General features: G+C 40.7%; 1 protein-coding gene across 7 annotated transcripts in view; it reads right to left on the bottom strand.

Annotated features, from left to right (window-relative positions):
• The window catches only part of bsk (mitogen-activated protein kinase dJNK), a 383,933-nt gene that overhangs the window by 260,863 nt on the left and 103,180 nt on the right, over positions 1-19,890 (bottom strand). For 2 of the 7 annotated variants that reach the window (XM_083141595.1, XM_083141596.1), the window contains exon 1: positions 6,847-7,033. The exons of the other annotated variants lie outside the window; for them this stretch is intronic. The gene's annotated coding sequence lies outside the window, so the exon portion shown is untranslated. Of the gene's footprint in view, positions 1-6,846; positions 7,034-19,890 lie in introns of those variants that run through there. 7 annotated transcript variants of the gene reach the window in all.

The following is a 19,890-nucleotide window of genomic DNA, read 5'->3' as shown; positions in this document are numbered from 1 at the left end:
TAAGTACGCGTACCATTTGTTTCTACGCTTGTCTCTGTGGGAAAGCGCCTTGGGTACTGGACACACCGACGGTCCCAGGTTCTAATCCTGGCGTGAGTGTCTCTTCTTTCATTTCTGAATTTATTGATGGAATAATGGACATTTCCATTTAACAATTATCACGCTACGACGCTAGGGGTCCTGGGTTCGAATCCCGGCTTGGACATGGGTGTTTGTGTCCATTCATCATATCATCACTATCTTAGCAAATTAGCCAAAAGTGGCACAAAAGCGAAATAAACTAAATCAATCAATCGATCCTTCCTTTTAATTGATTGAAATGTTGTTTTAAGTCCACTTTATGCACAGTAAGGCTAATCGGGACTGGACCTATAGTTTAAAGTGGGATCCGAACCACTATGTTCCTCCACCGGGTATCGAACCCGGGATCACATTTCCCTGGCAAGGAAATGAATGTCAAATAGATACAAGAATTGAATATTTATTAAATATAAAAAAGCTTGTTACATGAGGTTGTGGAAGAGGAATGTCGAGAATACCCACACAAAAACATTTTTGCTAGAAAACTAAGGCTGATTTTGTTACTGACACTTTTATCTTTATTTCATATGTTTTGAAATAAAATACTCGTTCGAAATCTATAAGAGACTAAATTTGGAGCCGAATCTGTGCTTGAAAGTTTCAAGTGCACAACCAGACATAAAGAAACTGTGTCAGGCTATACAGGCACTTCTCACTACAAACTCTATTTACAATAAAAAATTCCAAAGTTGTGCTTGACAATTTGTTTACAAACTTATTTTTGTTTAATTTTTTTTCAAGAACTCTGGAAAAATATATGAAAATTAAAGTTTATTATACCTAGGTATACTTCTTAGCATGCAGGTGTTTCACATTTTTATTTTTGTAACTAATAATAAAGATTGTAAACGTAGGAACACCAAATAAAATAATAAACTTAGGATTCTAATGTTTATTTATTTACCATCTTTCCACACACAGCCCGGATGTCATTTTGCTCTATTGCAGAAACGCCCCACCAATCAGGCAGCCCAAAAAATTTCCCAAAACTCAATATTCGGATAAAAGCTACGGCGGGTTCTAGCCTCACGACTTAAGCCTACCGTGAGAAAAAAAAAGTTTCAGAACCGCTGCACTAGAGGAGAGAGAAGTTCTGGGAATGCAGCCAGGTTAAAGCAGGCGCCATCTTTCCATCGTCACCATCCCAGGAGACCCGCAAGAAATGGCTGTTATGAAATACAATAACCGAAGCCACGTTCCGCAGCACAAAAACACTGTATGGAGTGATTTACCTGACACCGTCGCCAACATTCCTAGCACGGAACTAAAAACCGAAACAGTTAAACCAAGGAAACAGTGGTAGGTGAAGAAAGAGTTATAGTGTCAGTGTAGCTTCCTCAATAAGCTATCCTACAGAGTTCTTTTCTTTGTTCGAGGAGGAGGCACTCGTTCAGGAAAGAGCCTTCTGGATAGCAGTTTTTCTACAATAAACAGTTTTTTAGAGAAAGCACAATATCTCACAAATGAAAAAAGTTCTTGCAATTGTAGACTACATGAAGCTGGGTGTAGACTTAGAGAGCCGCGTGTGGGAGTAGTCAGCGCAGCGTGCTACGATGCCAGGTGACTTGGGTTCCAACCCCGGGTAAGACATGGATATTTGGGTTCGCCTGTCCTGAATGAAAAGGAGAATTGAGAACAATTGATATGAGTTTGATGTGCGAGGAAGACTGCCCCTTAGGGGCTTCCCTTAAAAAAAAAGTCCGAAGGGCGTCTGGCTGCCACGCGGGAGACCCGGGTTCGATTTCCGAGGTGGGTGATCTAAGGTCGGAATTTTTCCGGCTTTGCCTCGCATAAAGCAGCCCTGGGGTTCGCCCGGTCTCAAATCAATGGGGGTAACCCTAGGGGGTGAAGGCGGCCGGAGCGTGGTGCTCATCACATCACCTCCAAAGTGACAGAGATCGAGAAAGTGCCCTAGCCCCACATTCCATAAATGTGCCTTCAAGGCACGGTGCTATGCTATATGCACGGGGAACTTTATTTACCTTATGCACAGATAGGCTAATCAAAACTGGACCTACAGTGTAAAGTGTCATCCGAACCACTATGTACTTACCGGGCATCGAACCCTTGATTACCAGGTGATGACGTTACCACTACGTAAAAAGGGAGGCCAGAGATGCTAAAGTGAGATTGCAATATGTCTCAAACGGAAGTCTTGATTACAAGGTAACAGGCGATAAGCAAGACTACAGAATTGCACAGACCAAACCCAAATTCTGTTTAGTAGTTCCGGGATGAAAATTATAAGGACGCATCAGCAACTGGGCTATGTGAACCGGCAACAAGAGGGTAAATTCAAATAACGGAACATACCGCCTTGACAGACACGTTAGCATATAAAAATCAATACGCATATTACATACTGGGATTTGCTATTGATATTTCCATATAAAGTAAACGGTGGAGAGCATCTCAGCATACATGCAGGAAAAAGGTTAGCGAATAGCGTAAGGAACACCTAAGATGGTTATCTTGCCGTCACTAGCCGATACAAATTGGAATCTCCAGAATGCAATGGGAGATTTTATTTTTTGTAGATTCAAGACCATGTTACGGAAACCTGATGTAAGGCGAGTAGTCCAGAAAAGGTAAAGAAGAGACTATGCGCTATGAAATAAACCAGGATTTATACACAGTGCATTTCACTTCTCTGGAACGCTTTCATCCAATTCTCTTCTTCTTCTTTTCTAGGCTCACACCGCCTTTAAGCGATTTCTAGCCAAAGGTGCCGAAAACTGATTTCATTAGCTCATCAATACAATCTGAAGTTCCTAGTATATATCCTACTCCCTCTGTCCCATAATTATAGTCCGGTATGTCAAAATGGTAGTACAGGAATAACAGACGAAGAGGCAGATGGAAAGCACAATTTGTACTGATCCTTGAGTAATATGACTCATTCCCGTGTTTCATGTTCTTCTTCTGTATACACCAATGTCACAGTTTGAATATCGGGCAATTATTATGAGACAACAAACAAAGGTGTACCGGACAATAATTATGGGACAGAGGGAGTACTAAAAAACTAGTAAATAAATGAAAATGTAACTACTTAGTTCAAATTATAATAATATAATATTATACTCAAACCGGTCAAAACAATAACAAATACGAAAAAAAAAATATTTTTCTTGAAAAAGTTAGCATAGCAAGAGTATTCATTTGAAAATCAAATTCAATTGTGCAGAACGAGAGGTACTGTCGTATCGTAACATTAAATTTAATCTTTCTGCCAAGGGGTATTTTCAGAGGGCTATAATTCAGGTTACAAATTTCAACGAATACGGTTTTGAAATTGTACTAGTAAAATTGTATGATGCGCACAATCTCTGCTTGATTTGAGAAATTTACTCAAACTGCCTTCCGAGCCATATTCAAATCATTCGGTGATTTTAATGTAAGCCAAAAGTTGTCACGTTTCTAGAAGCAGTCACTTCGAGCGAAGGCCAACTACAATGACACACTGCTTGGAACCATCGAAGTTCAGTTCGTATTGAGAGATACTCGACATTGGCAATAACGATCCAGTGGGAGAATTCACTTTTGGTTCGTGCGCTTCGACGCCAAGGGTCCCGGGTTCGAATCCCGGTCGGGCTTGGTTGTTTTTGAATGTCCATTCATCAATTTCATCATTTCATCACTCATCCCCATCTTCGCAAATTAGCCAAGAGGCACAAAACGCGAAGTAAAATAAACTAAATCAAATCAAATCAAATCACTTTTGGTTCGCAACATAGAACGCTTGTCGTAATAAGCGGCTTAGCGTCCAATACTTTCCGCAACCTTAGAAAGCAGCGATAAATTGCAATGATGAAGACTCCTCGGAGTGTTGACAAAGCTTTCCAATCAACTGATTTCGCCGACTTTGCAACGCCGCCAACTATTTTCGCGCGTCACGAAAATGCATGCGAAACAAGACGTTTAATACCATAGCTAATAATTTCCTCATAATCACCAGAACTCATGGAATTTCTAGCCATCAGACACCACGCATAACGTAACGTACTCTCAAAGCAGCACATCCACAATTTACCCTCATCGTCGATTGAGTGTATGTGCTTTAAGTCCACATTATGCACAGTGAGGCTAATCGGGATTGGACTTACAATTTAAAGTGGGAAACGAAAACTATGTGCCTCCACCGGGTATCGAACCCGGGACCTCTTGATTACAAGGCGACGACGCTACCACTGCGTCATCGGGAAGGCCCCTCATCGTCGAAATGAAATAAATAAAATACAATAGAGCGCAGACTACAATGAACTGTAAGTCCGAAAGCAACACTAACACAATAATCGAGCCTCATTTAAATTGTTGTACGACTTTGTTTACTTAATATATATATATAATCATTTAAATTTGTATAGGAGTTTGTTTACTTTATGTATCGTGCAAAAATAATCGCAGATCAAATCAATACGCAAACATTCCTCAACAAGAACCAAAATGTTGCTCCGGCAACATTTCCACATTTTAACTGTGTTCTGGATCTGCTTAACCAATGCTAAAGACCAAAAAATATGGATAAACAATTACTAAAATGGAAAATTGGTCGGTGCAATGGATGATATTCAACTTGGCCTCATCACGCAGTGTAGTCTGGGAAGAAATCGGCCAAACATATTTGCACGTGAAGGAAAGCGCACGAGAAGCCTTCTTCCAGCGAGAAAATTTGCATTTTACTACTTTGCACGGTTTTCTATAGGACTTCGGAAAATGTAAAAAGTACACGTTCCTCATGTGATCATGATAATCATACCTTGAATCACTTCCGGCAGGATCTAATCTGTTTGCCCGAAATATGGTGCAATGAATTATGGGGGAAGTTGCTCGCTGAACATCATCAATTACTACAAGAATATCATTCGAAAAAATTCCCAGCCGAGATTGTTGTAGGGCAAGAAAGGAACTTATGACATATACATAGTCCAGTTCTTATCCTATGTATCGATCAAAGTACAACCGAATCATTAGACATGAAATCAAATTTTCAACTGCCTCAAAAATTGCTGTCATCGATTACAATACGTCAAATCGTAAAGTAGTCAGCAACGAATTAACTGCACTGATTAACATACAAATGTTGAGAACCGGAAGTAACACGTCATTGTCGGGAATATTTTCCCACTGCGCAAAACATCAACAGAGTTTCCTTTGCTGTTTTTGCATTTCTAACCATTATGAAATCTTAAATAAATTTTAAGTACTATAAGATGTGAAAAATATTTAACTACCGTTTATATACATGTCTGCGCTCTGTGCAAAATGGAAAGAAACCTCATATCCCACAGTTCAAGCACGCAATTTTAGTAAGAGCAACGGTCCAACGTTTCGATTTGGACAGTGTCGTGCCCAAGGGGGGTGTCCATAACCCCCTCCCCTTTGGTCTAGTACTCCCTAAAAAAGAACATCAAAGGTGGGAAAAGATGGCAAAATGAGGACTGTTTACTAAAAAAAAATTACATGTAGCCCCTCCCTTTCAAAAGTACTGCGCACGCCACTGGGCTTGGGGGTAATATCAACGTTTATGAACAACGTGAATCTATGTGAATGGAAACATTATTCGTCGTAGGCTGCTTCTTCTGTCGCTCTCCCGTCAATGGTAGCGTTGAGAATGAATAAGGGGTGACGACGCAGATCCGAAAACAGTTGTCAAAAATATCAACGTGGTGCCTGCCACCCGAATAGCCTAGCTCTACGGGTGCTGCAACAGTAGCTTGACTGCGATGTCAAGTGTAAGGCTAGTTTTGAAATGCACTTGATACACAAGTAGCAATTGCGACTAGGTAGATACAAAGCACAATGAGACTGGAATCAGGCGATTACTACAGCCATTAGCACTGTTCAAATGAAGTAGCGAGACAGATAAAGTGAGAGTTTCTCAACGTATAATGGCGCAGTACGTCGAAGCACCAGCAATAAAAATTCAAATGGCAGAACACGGGCAACTGCCATTTCGTATTTGCATTTTCCTTCTTTTACGCTGCTTTCTGACTTCTTGGCAAATCGCGACGATGAAGATGAATGATGAAACTCATTAAGAAACACGAAGAGAACCCATGCCCGCTCCGAGATTCAAACCCGGAACCTTCGGTAGGAAAGCCGTAAGTAGACCACTAAACGCGCTCGGTCTCCGAGACGGTATCTACTTGACTCACAACCTTGCCGCTGAAGGTTCTGAGTTCGAGTCCTCGTCATTGTATGGATATTTCATCGCGTTTAACCATATTCATCCTCATTGCGATCTCTCCACCGACGGGTTCAAATCCCGGCTTGGGCAAACGGTGTTCTTTGCGAGTTTCAATCACTCATCCTCATCGTCGCGATCAGCGAAAATTGAAAGAAAATAGACGCTGGTTGTTTTTTTATATATATATTTAGTGTCACTTTTCTGCTAGTTTTAGCTAATCGCGACCAGGATGAGTGATGATTATATGAAATTAAAGACGGGACACTCACAAAGAACACTCATGCCTAGGCCGGGATTCGAACAATGAACCTCTTGATTACCAACTCTGAATAACAAAAACACTAATACACACAGGGAACCGAAAGCACCAATTTTAGCAAACACCGCCGAATTCGTCACTAGACCTACAGTTTATAGAGGGATCCGAATCGATGTGCAATGTGAATCCACCGGGATTCGAACCAGGGACCCCTAGATTAGCAACGTTGTATCATACACAAGGAACTGACACCACTTCAGCAAAAACATCACTGAATTCGTTCGGGCAGAAGATGGAAAGAAAGATCGAGCCTTACCTTCCCTGACACCTGCCGAAGTCGGGTCGAAAGTTCCGCGTTTCTCCGTCCACAGGATCCGGAACACACAGAATCACTTTTCCCTCTCACTCAAACGCACTCGCACGCATTTGCACACGCCTCTGTGGGCGCACACGTTACCGTCGTCATCTCGAACGCTCTCGGACACACTCCTTCCTCGGCCTAAAGAACGCCACGGCTGCCGCCCGCTGCATGCGAATGCGTCACGGGAGGCGCGCCGAGACGCAACGAACCGCGCTGGGCGCCGCCGATTCCGGGGCAGTGTAGCCACATGAAGGGAAAAGGGAAATTCGTTGACAAAATTTCAGGGAATTTGAAGACAAAATCTCATTATTAGTACAGATAACATTATGTTAGTGTTTCGTTTTTACATTTTAACCCGCTCTTCTTCTACTTCTGTTAATAGCGACGATAACGATGAACCAGAGACCCATTGACCAGGGTTCGAACCTCGGACATCTGACTCGGTAGCTATAACGATAGCGTTATACGAACGTACACAAGCTAGTGGCAAGCTTACGGATAGCTTCCTTATAGCTTGTCAGAGCAAGCTTGATATGGCAAGCTGGAGCAAGTTTCAAGCATGTGCTAAATAGCGTGGGCGGCTGCATTTTCCCTTCCCGTCATTCAATATAACGATAGACACACCCATTTAATATAACAACAAACAATAGTGACAAAATGAAATAAAACTCAAATACAGTAGAGTGAAGTACAGCAGACGCTAGATGGCAGTGTCAAACAAGTGTACAACAAACATCTGTTTTCGTAACACAATTAAGGATATGTTTGTACGTAATTAGTAAAAAAATGGTGTTTTAATACCCTTCGAAAGTTGTGGCAACATTAAAGCTTCAAGCAAGAGAATAAAATGTAGTGTGGTGAATAAAAGTAAATCTACCATGGCCAGCCTTTTGATGCATCAAAGATAAACTGTGACGTCAAAAGAAACATTGGTGGTTTACTGGTGGATGACCCCAATTTTATTTTGATTTGTTCATATGCATGTATGGTATTATAACCATGTCAATTCTCTGAATATAAAGAGAAAAATCAGTTTAGCTTGAAGATGCATGTTGGTTTGGTAGTCAGGATGTGGCTTTCTTTAAGCAACAAGTTGTGACAAGCTTGTTGCAACTTCAAATTCTGGCACCTAGATAGCTGGATGGAAGCTTGCCATGTAAGCTTCTTGCTGCAAGCTTCTTCACTTGACATAGCAAGCTTGCTTCACGCTTCCAGCAAGTTTTCTGTGCTACCTGAGGGGAGGGGGGTGAACGAAAATATATCAACAACTACTATTACCACCATATCCACTTATTATTATTACTATTCGGTTTGTTTAGATAAATGGAACAAATTGGGCGAAAAGGGATTTTTATTTTGGAAAGAGAAATTTCAGATTGTGGCAACACTGCTCCGGGGGAAACGGAAGCATCGTGTCCTCATAAAATTACAAACGCGATGCCGGGCGGCACGAGGCAGGCGTGCGAGTGATCCCCCCGTTCACCTGGGCTTTCAAAATGAACTCCCGAGAATCCACGCACACACTCGGCGCTGCAGACGAAAACAAGCTGGAGGACGTGAACGCAATGACCGCCAATCAATAACTTGTTCTCAATGAGCACAACGTGCCAAAACTTGGTCGGTATGGAGTTAAGTAGCATAACAAAACACCGGGCTAAAACAGTGATTGTATTCTTACTGTACGTCGTTTTTCGCTCTCCTTGCTCTAATCTCTACGAGTTGGGATCCCGGCCTGGGAACAGATGTTCTTTGCGAGTGTCCCTAAATACATCTCATCAAATCCTCATCGCCGCTATTAGCCACAAGCGATGCTAAATATCGAAAACCAAATATAATCAATTAAAACTTTCACAATTTAAAATACAGGGTGAGTCAATAGTCAGGAACCATAGTGTTATTCACTTCAGCTTATATTGTCTATATGATATGCTCAATATGTTGACCCTCTTCAGAAAGGCACATGCTCAGACGACGCTCCCAGTTCTTCAGAACTTGGGATTGTGGCAGGCGGTATCCTCCCTTGCAGATGGGGGTCAAGAATCTAGGTGGAATAAAGCATTGCCTCTAGGTGACCCCATAGGTAGTAATCCATTGGTGTGAGGTCAGGGAAAATCGCGGGCCACTCAAAGCTGCCTATCCGCCTTCCCGGAAACTTCAGTAAAGTGTCCTCCACATTAGTAACATATTAGTCCTATGGTTCCTGACTTTTGACTCACCCTATATATTTCGATTAAGTTAAAGTATTTCTCACAGTTGCACAGTCACCGGCAATGGAACACTCAGATCCTGAAAAACTCGCATCCTTGCAAGGCGTCATATGTGTTGCCTAACTCGACGGCGATAAGTGGATTTTAATAGCAAATTTTCAATGGCAAGCTCTACCACCGAGCAACACACACAACGCCTTGAAAGGAAGCTAATATTTCAGGATGCAGGTGTCCCACTTTCATTGCCGGTCACTGTACAATCCCTACCTTCAAATCATGGATCGGTCCGAGTTTGAACATGCAAGAGGAAGCACGTGGAGCGTTCCTTCCCACCAATTTCCGATTCGCTGCCGTTTTAATTTTGGACTCCGTTCGCACACACTTGGTGGCCATCGGCAGACTCACGGGCGATTATAAGGGTGTGCAGCGAAACATACGTGGCCACGATGCATCCGGAATTTCTAATGGGAACAGCTGTGTTCGAAACACCGGGCTCAGCAATATTCAATACCGCTAAGCTTAATTTTGGTCGCATAGTAACCTCATTGGCTAGGTGAAGTTGGTCGCGATAGAAACAAGTTAGACCTTTGGGGGGACCATATTGGTGTGTTCCAATCGGACGTCCGCCATATTGGTGGCCACCATATTGTATTCAACTCAAAATTTTAAATGGGAAGGGGTGATGTGATATGTCAAATCAGGCTAGAATTTCACGAGAAATGCGATGATGAAGGTTTCCTTCAAGCTATCTTTAATACTTTATACTAACGTTGTTGATTTGCCTAATTTTACTTCGGTTTTTTGTGCCACATTTGGTTAATTTGCGAAGATGGGGATGAGTGGATGAATGGACACAGAAACATCCATGCCCAGACCGGGATTCGAACCGGGGACCCTATATTAACGTGTCATGAATTCCTTGATACTATTTTTGCACAGTTGCCGTCAGAAAATGTGAACACCGAAGTTTCCTTCCTGGCGACAATGTATTACTACACGGGCTCTAAGTAAAGGACTGTGGAAAAGCGAGTTTTCACAAACACTGAAATATGAAAACGAATGCCACGTTTAACGCCATCAAAGGTGGACGACACAACTAGGAAGCAGAGAAATCGATGAATAGCCGGGCACGAAAGTTACTTGTGGTGAAGCTGAAATAGTTGTGCTGGTTCGTTATAGTTTGGTTTTCATTTCCACACCAGACCAAATCGTCAAACCCTGGAGACGCTATGAGAAGTCCACTTTATGCACAGAAAGACTTATCGGGACTGGACCTGAAGTTTAAAGTGTGAACAGAACCACTCTGTGCCTCCATCGGGGAGGCGCCGATGCATTGCAAGAATATCCAGTGTTCTTGATAAGGAGGACGAAGGAAAACTGTAATACTTTCAGCTGCATAATTTCATGAAGGACGTCCATTTCACGCCGCTTTTCTGCCTCTCTAGGATAATAGTGACGATGAAAAAGATGATGAGACAAAATTGGACTCGAACGTGGAACCGTCCCAAAGGTGAATCCAGCACCCAACGCTCTGGGTCATCGCATCTGCATCGTCAATACAGACTAGACAGGGGTCCTTTTCCGAACAAATATCCCTGCGCACTATGCAATGTGCCAAGTCGCCGTGTTTGCCGGGTTGCCTAGCTGTAAGGATTCGTAGATTAATTCAAGTTCTAATTTCTTTGTACTTTTGCACACGACCGTACAATTCACTCTGAGGCTCGGGATTTTAATTTCTGACAACTCTCTCTATAGGCCTTTCTAAACACAGGAAAATGAACCAAAGACAGGAGAATGAACCAGATAAAGTCCTCCTAGCTGGCAGCATTAACGTCTGGAAAGCCAGACAATTACATGCTTGAGAGCTGAGGGGTACGCTTTACCTTTGGACCACAAGGCCTTTATGCGAGGTATGTGCGAGTGACGATATCTGCCCACGCAGCACGATATGTTTTTGCGCGGTCGGGCACGGCACGGTGGCAATTTTGCCTCCAACGGTGCGGCTCGGAGCCGGTGTGGCTCGGCACGGACCGCCATCTGGGCATGCTCTGACGATTCGCGGGACGGTGTTGCCAGGACACGTGAGAAATTTTGTCAAAATGATGAAGCATCCGTTCCAAAAACAGGTCAGGGTTACAACTTTCGAATGCGCCCTCGGCCTCGCCAAGAGGACCGGTCTGCATTCCGTGTATCGACTCTAGGTGAATCGTTTGACCTTTTCTAAGCCACGAGTTGCACTTCGACCTTCAACGTCTGCTGATACAAAGGCTGGAATGCACAAAACTGAAGCGCTTGAAATAACATTCTTTGAACACTTAAAGCAAGTGGTAGGATTTTTTAAGGAGCTTCATAACGTTTCTAAACGCCGAATTTTAAAAATTGTTTACAGATTTGTTTCTAAAAAAAGGATAATTCATTATTTTTAATTAAACATCTCTATTTGCAGATCTGATGTATGAAAAGTTTATAACGTGCCCTGATTTTAATGAATTTGTTAATGTTTTAAATATTAATATTTATTATAATTAAAATTTATTATTGTGTTAATGATTTTAGAATTCACTAACTGCACCGTATGAGTAAGAACTTTGTTTAGTCAAATCTAGATTAAATTTGAACAAACAAAACACGTTTAAACATTAAAAACTCTTAAAAATAAGTTACTCGGATTTAGTTTTACACCATCACATTACAATTCTTTCTTACGCGAAAAACGATTGAAAGAATGAAAGATTAATTATTATTTCCAATAATAACTATCCACGCTATACGAAAAGAAGTGGTTCTATGAACGTTATCGCATAAATTATAGAAATCATTAAGTACCGCGAGATTCATCACCCTCAGATAAATGAAGGTATCATTAGAAATGGAAATTATCATAATTTGCAACAAAACAAAGACAATATAACTGACAGGACAACATTAACAAAAACGGAGTTACATTTTCAAAACAGAATTCTCTTTCGCCTAGCGTGTGACGTCGTGGAATACGTATTTTATATTCATTCTCCGTGTTTACATGCTCTCTGTGTGTTCAAAATAACTTACCAAACCCTGTATATTCTCCGTTGAACTGTAAATTTTTAAAAAATTACAATGATAGGAGAGATTGTCAAAAGGATCTGTGAACATAAAAAAAGTGACACTAAAATACCAAAAAACAACTGGGTACTTTTGAATTTCGAGAATGAGTTAAAAAGCCTGCACGAATAAATTTCAAGCATTTCGAATTTCCTGCATGAAGATTCACATATGGAAGCATGGTGTTAGCAAAATCAGAATCATCAATGTCTACATCAATTTTCGTCTTGCTAAGTTAATATTTGCAACGTCACCAAAATTTAAATTGAAAATCAAAGTACGGTATTATGGTTCCCTTCGTAAATAAAGGTTTCAGGTTAGTAACAGTTTGACAGCCTTCTGGTCGAGTTCATTACAGCGTTTTCGGACCCGGCCCGGCTACGTCATATGGATAGATAACTCGGCTGCCTCATGTGAGAGCCTTTGTAATCTAATTACTTGCTTCAATGTAGCTTGGGAACAAAAACGCAGAACAGAACTTGCTTGGAAGATGCTTGTTCATCATCCATTCTGCCGAGCTCTTTGGTGTAATGGTTACCGCAACACTTGCGAGCCACAAGTTCCAATCCCAACATGTTTCTCTTTTATACAAAAGACATAAAAATAATGCCAATTGTTGACGTAACGACTATGCTACAGAAGTATATAGAATTAACATCAAATAAATAGTCCTCACAAAAAGTTTGGAATATTGTTGTTAGACAATAGGTGATACACACAGCCTTCGAATGCAACAACACATGGTATCTGTCTGGTGGACGTTCTCGTCTTTTCGCCGACATAAGCCACCGTGCCTATCACCTATTGCATAATATAATAATATTCCGAACTTGTTGTGCCCAATGTAACAACAATATTCCAAACTTTTTGGAAGAGTGTGTATATATAGATCATCTTGATTGATTGATTGATTTGGTTACTTTACGTCGTTTTTCTTACACTTTTGGCTAATCGCGACGTTGAGGATGAGTATATGATATGATGAATTGCAGAAGAGGCACTTACAAAAAACACCCATGCTCAAGCCAGGACTCGAACCCGGGACATCTGGTGTCGTAGCGTGATATGCTAACCACTTCGCCACGGAGGTCGGCTATAAAGTGAATTTTGCATCAACAATGGTTACGAACACATCCTGTATGCAACCAATACCCAAAATGCACTTTAAATAAAATGCAGACAGTAAGTAAATCATTAACGAACCCTTTCCACATTATCATCAGTAGGGCTAGGATTTTAATGACCTAAAAATCACCAAAATATGCCAAATAAAATATGCTCTTGTGACCTACAATTTTACAAAATATGCACTATAATTTGAAAAATATGCCCTTATAACTGGACTGTTTCAAACATCAATATCCAAATGCTGAGATATTTTCACATACGTACTATTTTTAGTTCACTTTATGGGCCCTGAGTTGCAATGCACAATGAACACTTTCTTTCTCTAAATTTTCAAATAAAAATGAAAAAGATTTTGCTACAGTCAAAAAAAAAACTCTCGATAAACATGGGAGTAAGAATGAATCCACTTCGAAAATGACTGTATATTTCTTGAAAATGCAAAAATTAGCTGAATATGACCGAAAATCCATCAAAATATGCTATATCACGCAAAAATGGCAAAATATGCCAAAACATGTCCTTAAAAACCGCCTCAACTTAATTAGTTTCTTCACAATATGAATTTCTATATGTTTGGGGAACACATCACCCTGACCAAAAAAATATGCTAAGTCATGAAAATCATCAGCAAGGGAAAATGGGTTGGACTAGAATCAACACTCGCCACATCTTCGTACGAGTCGTGTCTCAGGAATATCCTTAACATTACAACAACCCTTATAACATCAGCTCAAGAAGGTTTTGGGAGAATTTCAACAACTCGTATTTCGTCTTCGTTCAAGGAGATATGCCGGGGTATTGAAAGTGGGCAATATAAGTGTCCATATAAGTACGTTTTGCAGAAGATCAATTATACATTATGTAACTGCACAATGGCTTTGTAATGAGAACCGTTCCAAATATTCCGCAACATTACCAGTGTTAGCCACAACACAAAATTAACTGTAGGCATTCTCAATGACTGAAATGGCTAGTTTTAAGAACGAGAGAGGGAGATTTGATGAGTTGAAATTTCAAGAGACATGGAGAACCTGGCTGGCAACACTGGTTTATAAAAATAACTTGAAGTACATTAACGAGAACAATAAATCCCATTATGATAAATGTCGAGACTTGGTCACACTGCCTGCGCTCCCCTCCCCCACCCGCCGTCCTTCAAGCGGCCGGGGATCGATACCAGCGCAGTCTACTCCCAGCGGGCGGGGGGAAACAGCTGCCGTGATCCTGATCGAAGGAAGAGCGCTTCTTTCACACTGCGACAACTCATTCCCTGCTGACAGCCTCTCCACCCGAACAAACACGCCTGCAGAGAGACACTAACACGCTGCTCCTTGTTGACGTTCAAACGCTGCAAGAACGTACGAAATCCTTACAGCATCACGATAGCTTTTCGCCGACGATTCCAAGGAGTCATCTAACGCAGGGGTTCTCAAACGTTTAGACTGGCGTACCACCAAACCAAAATTTATATTTTACCCTTACCACCAAATAATGCTCCAGGGTTTTCAATGCTAACATTTAAAATTCCATTATTATCTTGCCTAATACTAGTAAATATTTGACTTCCCACACTAAATATCAGGTGTAGAAAATGACAGAAGAAAGTAAGACCCAAAAAAAATGATTATATGTAATATTTAAGATGAATTATCATTAACGTAAACCGTTTTGGACTATATTCAAGCGTAACGTTATATATTTTCTTGTACAGTCAACGTCAAAGATAATGGTAGGCGAATTGTCCATCGCTATTTTCATTACTTATTATTCTACATCCTGTGTTGTTTTAAGCAAATAAATTATGTTGATGCGAAACAGGCATTGCCCTCGGCTTATTAGTGTCCTTATTTCAATTCATCCATCATATTGTGTAATTCAGACCGAATGAAAATTGTGATGGACAATTCGCCTGCTGTTTATTTTGCCGTTGGGTATACGTGCGCGCGTGTGTGTGTGTTAATTATATTCTCTGTTTTGTGTTTCTTTTAATTCTTTTGTTTTATTATTTTCTATTTTATTAGCACAGTGATGTAAGAAAATATCGAAGTAGATTGTTAAGTGGAAGAAAAGGCATAATAACCTTAACTTCGCCCTGAATTACTATAACTGTACTGAGATTCCCTTCTCTTATTGACATCGTGGGGCTACGACGTCGGGTCCCAGGATCGAATCCCGTCCTGGGTATGGGTGTTCTTTGTGAGTGTCCCTTCATCTATTTCATTATATCATCAATCCTCATCTACGCGATTATCCAAAAGTGGCAGAAAAGCGAAGTAAAATAAACCAAATCAATCAATGTTATTGACATTAAAATAACTATAATTACTATGTATTAATAATGGGATACAGGAGATTACTATATTTTTCTACAAAGCTCGCGTACCAGTATCCGAAAATACAAGTATCAGAACCATAGTTTGAGAAACCCTGATCTAACTCATGGAACCGAATTATCCTCTGAAAAGGGGTGCCCACATTGGAGATTCATGACGTGTCTGCGTCATGGGAATTTGGGTGGGGACAAAATTTGATAGTTTAGCTACCGATTCTATATACCTTCACACAAAAATGGTGGGATCGTTTCAGTTTGACTTGTTATTGATTTTTAGGTAATGGTTATTACAATATTCAGCATCAACTTCCACGAGAATATTATTTCCTGTAACTAACATGAAAGTGAGCCGTGCTATTTCTCTCTTTAGTCTTTTCATTTCAACTGCAATGAAAGGTTTCGAATGTCATGCGCCTTTCGATTGTTGGCATCTCTGCCAGTAGTAAACAATGTCTGGTGTTTTATTCGTGGTAGTTCCGAGTCGGCTAGGGACTTACGTGCGGACTTCAGTTTTAGTTTTGGATGATTTCAGGGAAGATTTTTCCGCTTGTATGTGTTCCTGTACTACGACTGACTAGATAATTGTAACACACCAGCTTTCGTTGTCTAAAGATTACGTATTTCCAATACTTAAACACAAAAAAATCAAATTATCGACATTCAAACAAAAATAAATTACTACGTATGTGTTTATCCGTGGGGAGGAGGGTATGATGAACCATTCTTTTGGGGGGATTTTCATGAATGGCTTTAGGAGGGATGCGTCCACGGCCTTGGGGGGGGGGGATGGGCACCCCCTGATGTAAGAGAGACAATTGTCAACCTTACCTCAACAGCCAACGGGGGTCTGGCGCCTGCAGCCAGGATAATCCTTTGTAGAACTTCTGTTGTGTCGTCCATATGTGTTTGTGATTATCCTCTCATCAATATCATCTTATCATTTATCCTCATCTTCGCGATTAACCAAAACAGGCAGAAAAGCCAAGTAAAATAAAACAAATCATTCATTCCTCTAAAACACAAGCCTTAGAACATGTATATCCAAACTACGCCCTCCATGTTTTCTTCTTTACGTAGCCCATCTCAGTACCATCAACAAAAATTGACAATATTATGGTGCATTATGCTTCAGCCAGTAATGTATCTAGAAACATATCTTGGGAGGGGTGTAAAACAAGTATAAATGTTTATAATTAATACTTTCAGTCATAATAATAATTAAGAAAATAGGTAAATTAATTAATGTTGCTATTACATGAATAGATAAAAATGGGTCAAGGAGTGACCTGTTGAGAAGGGACCCAAATGTCAATCTCACTTCCACGTATAACCGCAGTGGCGTTTGGACCTGCAACCAGTATAAATAATCCTCTTAAGAGCTGTCAGTTGTCCTCTCTATAGTTCATATATGTGCGAGTGTCCACCTTTACAACCTCAGCTTTTAGCTATGGTCAGGAGATTTTAGTCCTCAGAGGCTGGTAAGTAACTGGACACCGTGTAATGTGACGGGTGCAAATAACCCAAATGCTGACGCACCCACAATTTTAGTTTCAGCGGTACAAAAGTACACATAATAACACGCATTCATTATCTAGCCTACGTGCATTTAAAATCTCTATTTTAAAAAGAAAAAACAAGGCGGCTGGAGCGTGGTGATCGCATCACCTCCAAAATGGTCGAGATCGAGAATATGTGTGGTCCTACCCCCCCCCCGCCCCCCCCCCATCCTCTAGAATGTGCTTTTATGGCACGGTGGCTACATGCACAGGGAACATTACCTTACTTCGCTTTTCTGCCACTTTTGGCTAATCGTAAAGATGAAGATGAGTGATTACATGATGAAAAAAACACCCATGTCCAGGCCGGGATACAAACCCGAGACCCCTAGCATCGTAGCGCGCTGTGATAAAGGTACTTGTGTGTAGAAAGTTGATTTATTTATTGATTTACTTTTTCTACTTCGCTTTTGTGCCACTTCTGGCTAATTTGCGAAGAACGGGATGAGTGATGACATGATGAAATTTATGAATGGACATTCACAAACATCCATGCCCAGGCCAGAATTCGAACCCGGAACCCCTGGCGTAGTAGCGCGATGTGCTAACCACTCCGCCACGGGGGCGGCTAGAAAGAGTTGAAGCCAACGAAGTGTGGAGCCGTTTGAACATGTGAATATCAGTAAATTCCGCCCGTCTCACCTGAAATCACAAAGGTGAGCAGGACAAAGTAAAACATCAACAGCCCGTGAATTGCCCGTAAACCAACATGCACTGGTCGGGAAGACCTGTTTCCCGTGAGTCTTTGTCTCCAAACAAGGACCAACCGAAACATCGCTGCACTTTGGTGCCACGAACAAAATATATTCACCCCCATTTTATGCTTCGGGGAGTCCGAGTGACGCCATGTGATGGCGGTGGGATCTAGCATTAACTCTTCAATTAGGCTACGTGCGGGTGCTGATTCGTTGTCGCGTCATGCTTTTTAAATAGCTGCGTGTCCATACCGCTTAACCATACATTTGCCGTCATAACATCACTTTGGCGAAATTTAGTACCTAGCAACGAATTCCAAACACACATCATATCCCCCTAATTAAATTACTGGTTCCGATGAGGTCGTTTCGAAAAGTAATTTGTACACCATAAACAGAAAATATTCACTGGCCGATTCCCAAGTTCAGACTAAAAAAAAAACGAATTAAATACCTATTCTTATGCAGTGATTAGTCTCAAATGGAAAACCTATAACAACACATTTCAACACGCACCCCTTAAAACTGCCCACATTGAACCCAGGCAAGGAAAGAAAAATACAAGGCGCCTGGTTGCCATGGCGCTTGAATTTTCAAATTCAGTTCTAAAAATGATTTTTAAATATATATATATTATACTTGCACAGTTTCTGCAATCTAAAATTCTAAAATCTGCGGCGATGATACAGACGGCCATATACTAGAAATATAGGATAGTTATTCATGCTGTTATAGTCGACGCGCTAGCTTGGTTAACGACCGGCTGGCTTTCGAGTCCACGGAGCGCGCCCACCAGCTGCAAGAATCACATTCAACGCACAGTATTGCCCCGCGCACAACCAGCTCCCCCCGGTCTCCATATTGATGTTGCAAAGTACGGCAACAGCGTATCCGCAGTCATGTGACAGACTCCACGTGGAGTAGACGAGCAGAATGACAGCTGCGCCAATTGGCTGAAGGTTGAGTGTGATTGGACGAAAACAACTCGCCCGTGGTGGGAGCTTCCTTCAGTTCTTGGCAGTTAAGCTTTCTTTAAGAAGGCCACTCTAGCGACGAAATTACTCAACTCTAATCCAATCTTCTTGTATTAATTAATAAAGTATATGTTTTAATGTCACACTTCAAAATGTGCAGCTTAATCTTAGTTGGATGCATTTGGGGAAAAAAATAAAGAGAAAGCTGACTCCTGACAAAAAGGGGCTGGCGGCTGAATTATTTTTGATTCTATCTTCTTTTTCCCCTTTGTATTTGAATTTGTCAATTTGTGCACGTTGCTGTGCTTTTTTGAGTTTATAAATTTGATACAAATTTTAATTTGAACAACTTATGTCTTTAAAATTACGTTGAATATGTTCAAATAAAATAAATATCTAGCAGAATTCTTGAAATTGCTTGGATGCTCGATTATTATTAATATTACATTTTCTATACTACATATTTATGTACATATTTTGTACTTTGATATTACAGTAATGGCATTAATTCTGGACGCTTTTAGTAAAATGTTATTTTTTTAAAAAATCTCGAATGTATATATATTCTTTATAGAAATGTTAAACAAGTTTTTAAAAAATACATCGTTCAGTAACTTCAATAATTGCATCGGAGTGCAGCATTGTAGTCTGATTATTATTGTTATTGTTATTTTCAACCAACAGAACGTTTGTGTGCGATTGTTGTATAGGTCAACTGTGAGCATCATTGTTGTACATCGTTCAGTAACTTCAAGAATTGCATCTTACTGCAGCATTATTGGTATTTTCTGTACTGTACTGTGGGTCAAGTTTGAGCTTCATTGTTTACAGCAGTTGGCTGCTGACTTTTGTGAAGTGAACAATTTTTAGGTACTGTGCGTACTTACGGAACGTAGAGCGAGTTGAAAAGAGATACTGAAATTGCAAATAATGGCTCCTAACACAATAACACGTGCTGATTGTCACCAAGTAAAAGGAGTAAGGCAGTAACATTTCGTGATGAAGGTTGTTCTTATGAAGAAA

Source organism: Lepisma saccharinum, chromosome 20, assembly GCF_977018435.1.
Source record: "Lepisma saccharinum chromosome 20, izLepSacc3.1, whole genome shotgun sequence".
Lineage (NCBI taxonomy): Eukaryota > Metazoa > Arthropoda > Insecta > Zygentoma > Lepismatidae > Lepisma > Lepisma saccharinum.
Note: the sequence above shows the minus strand (reverse complement) of the source record. Positions and strands in the feature narration are given on the sequence as shown.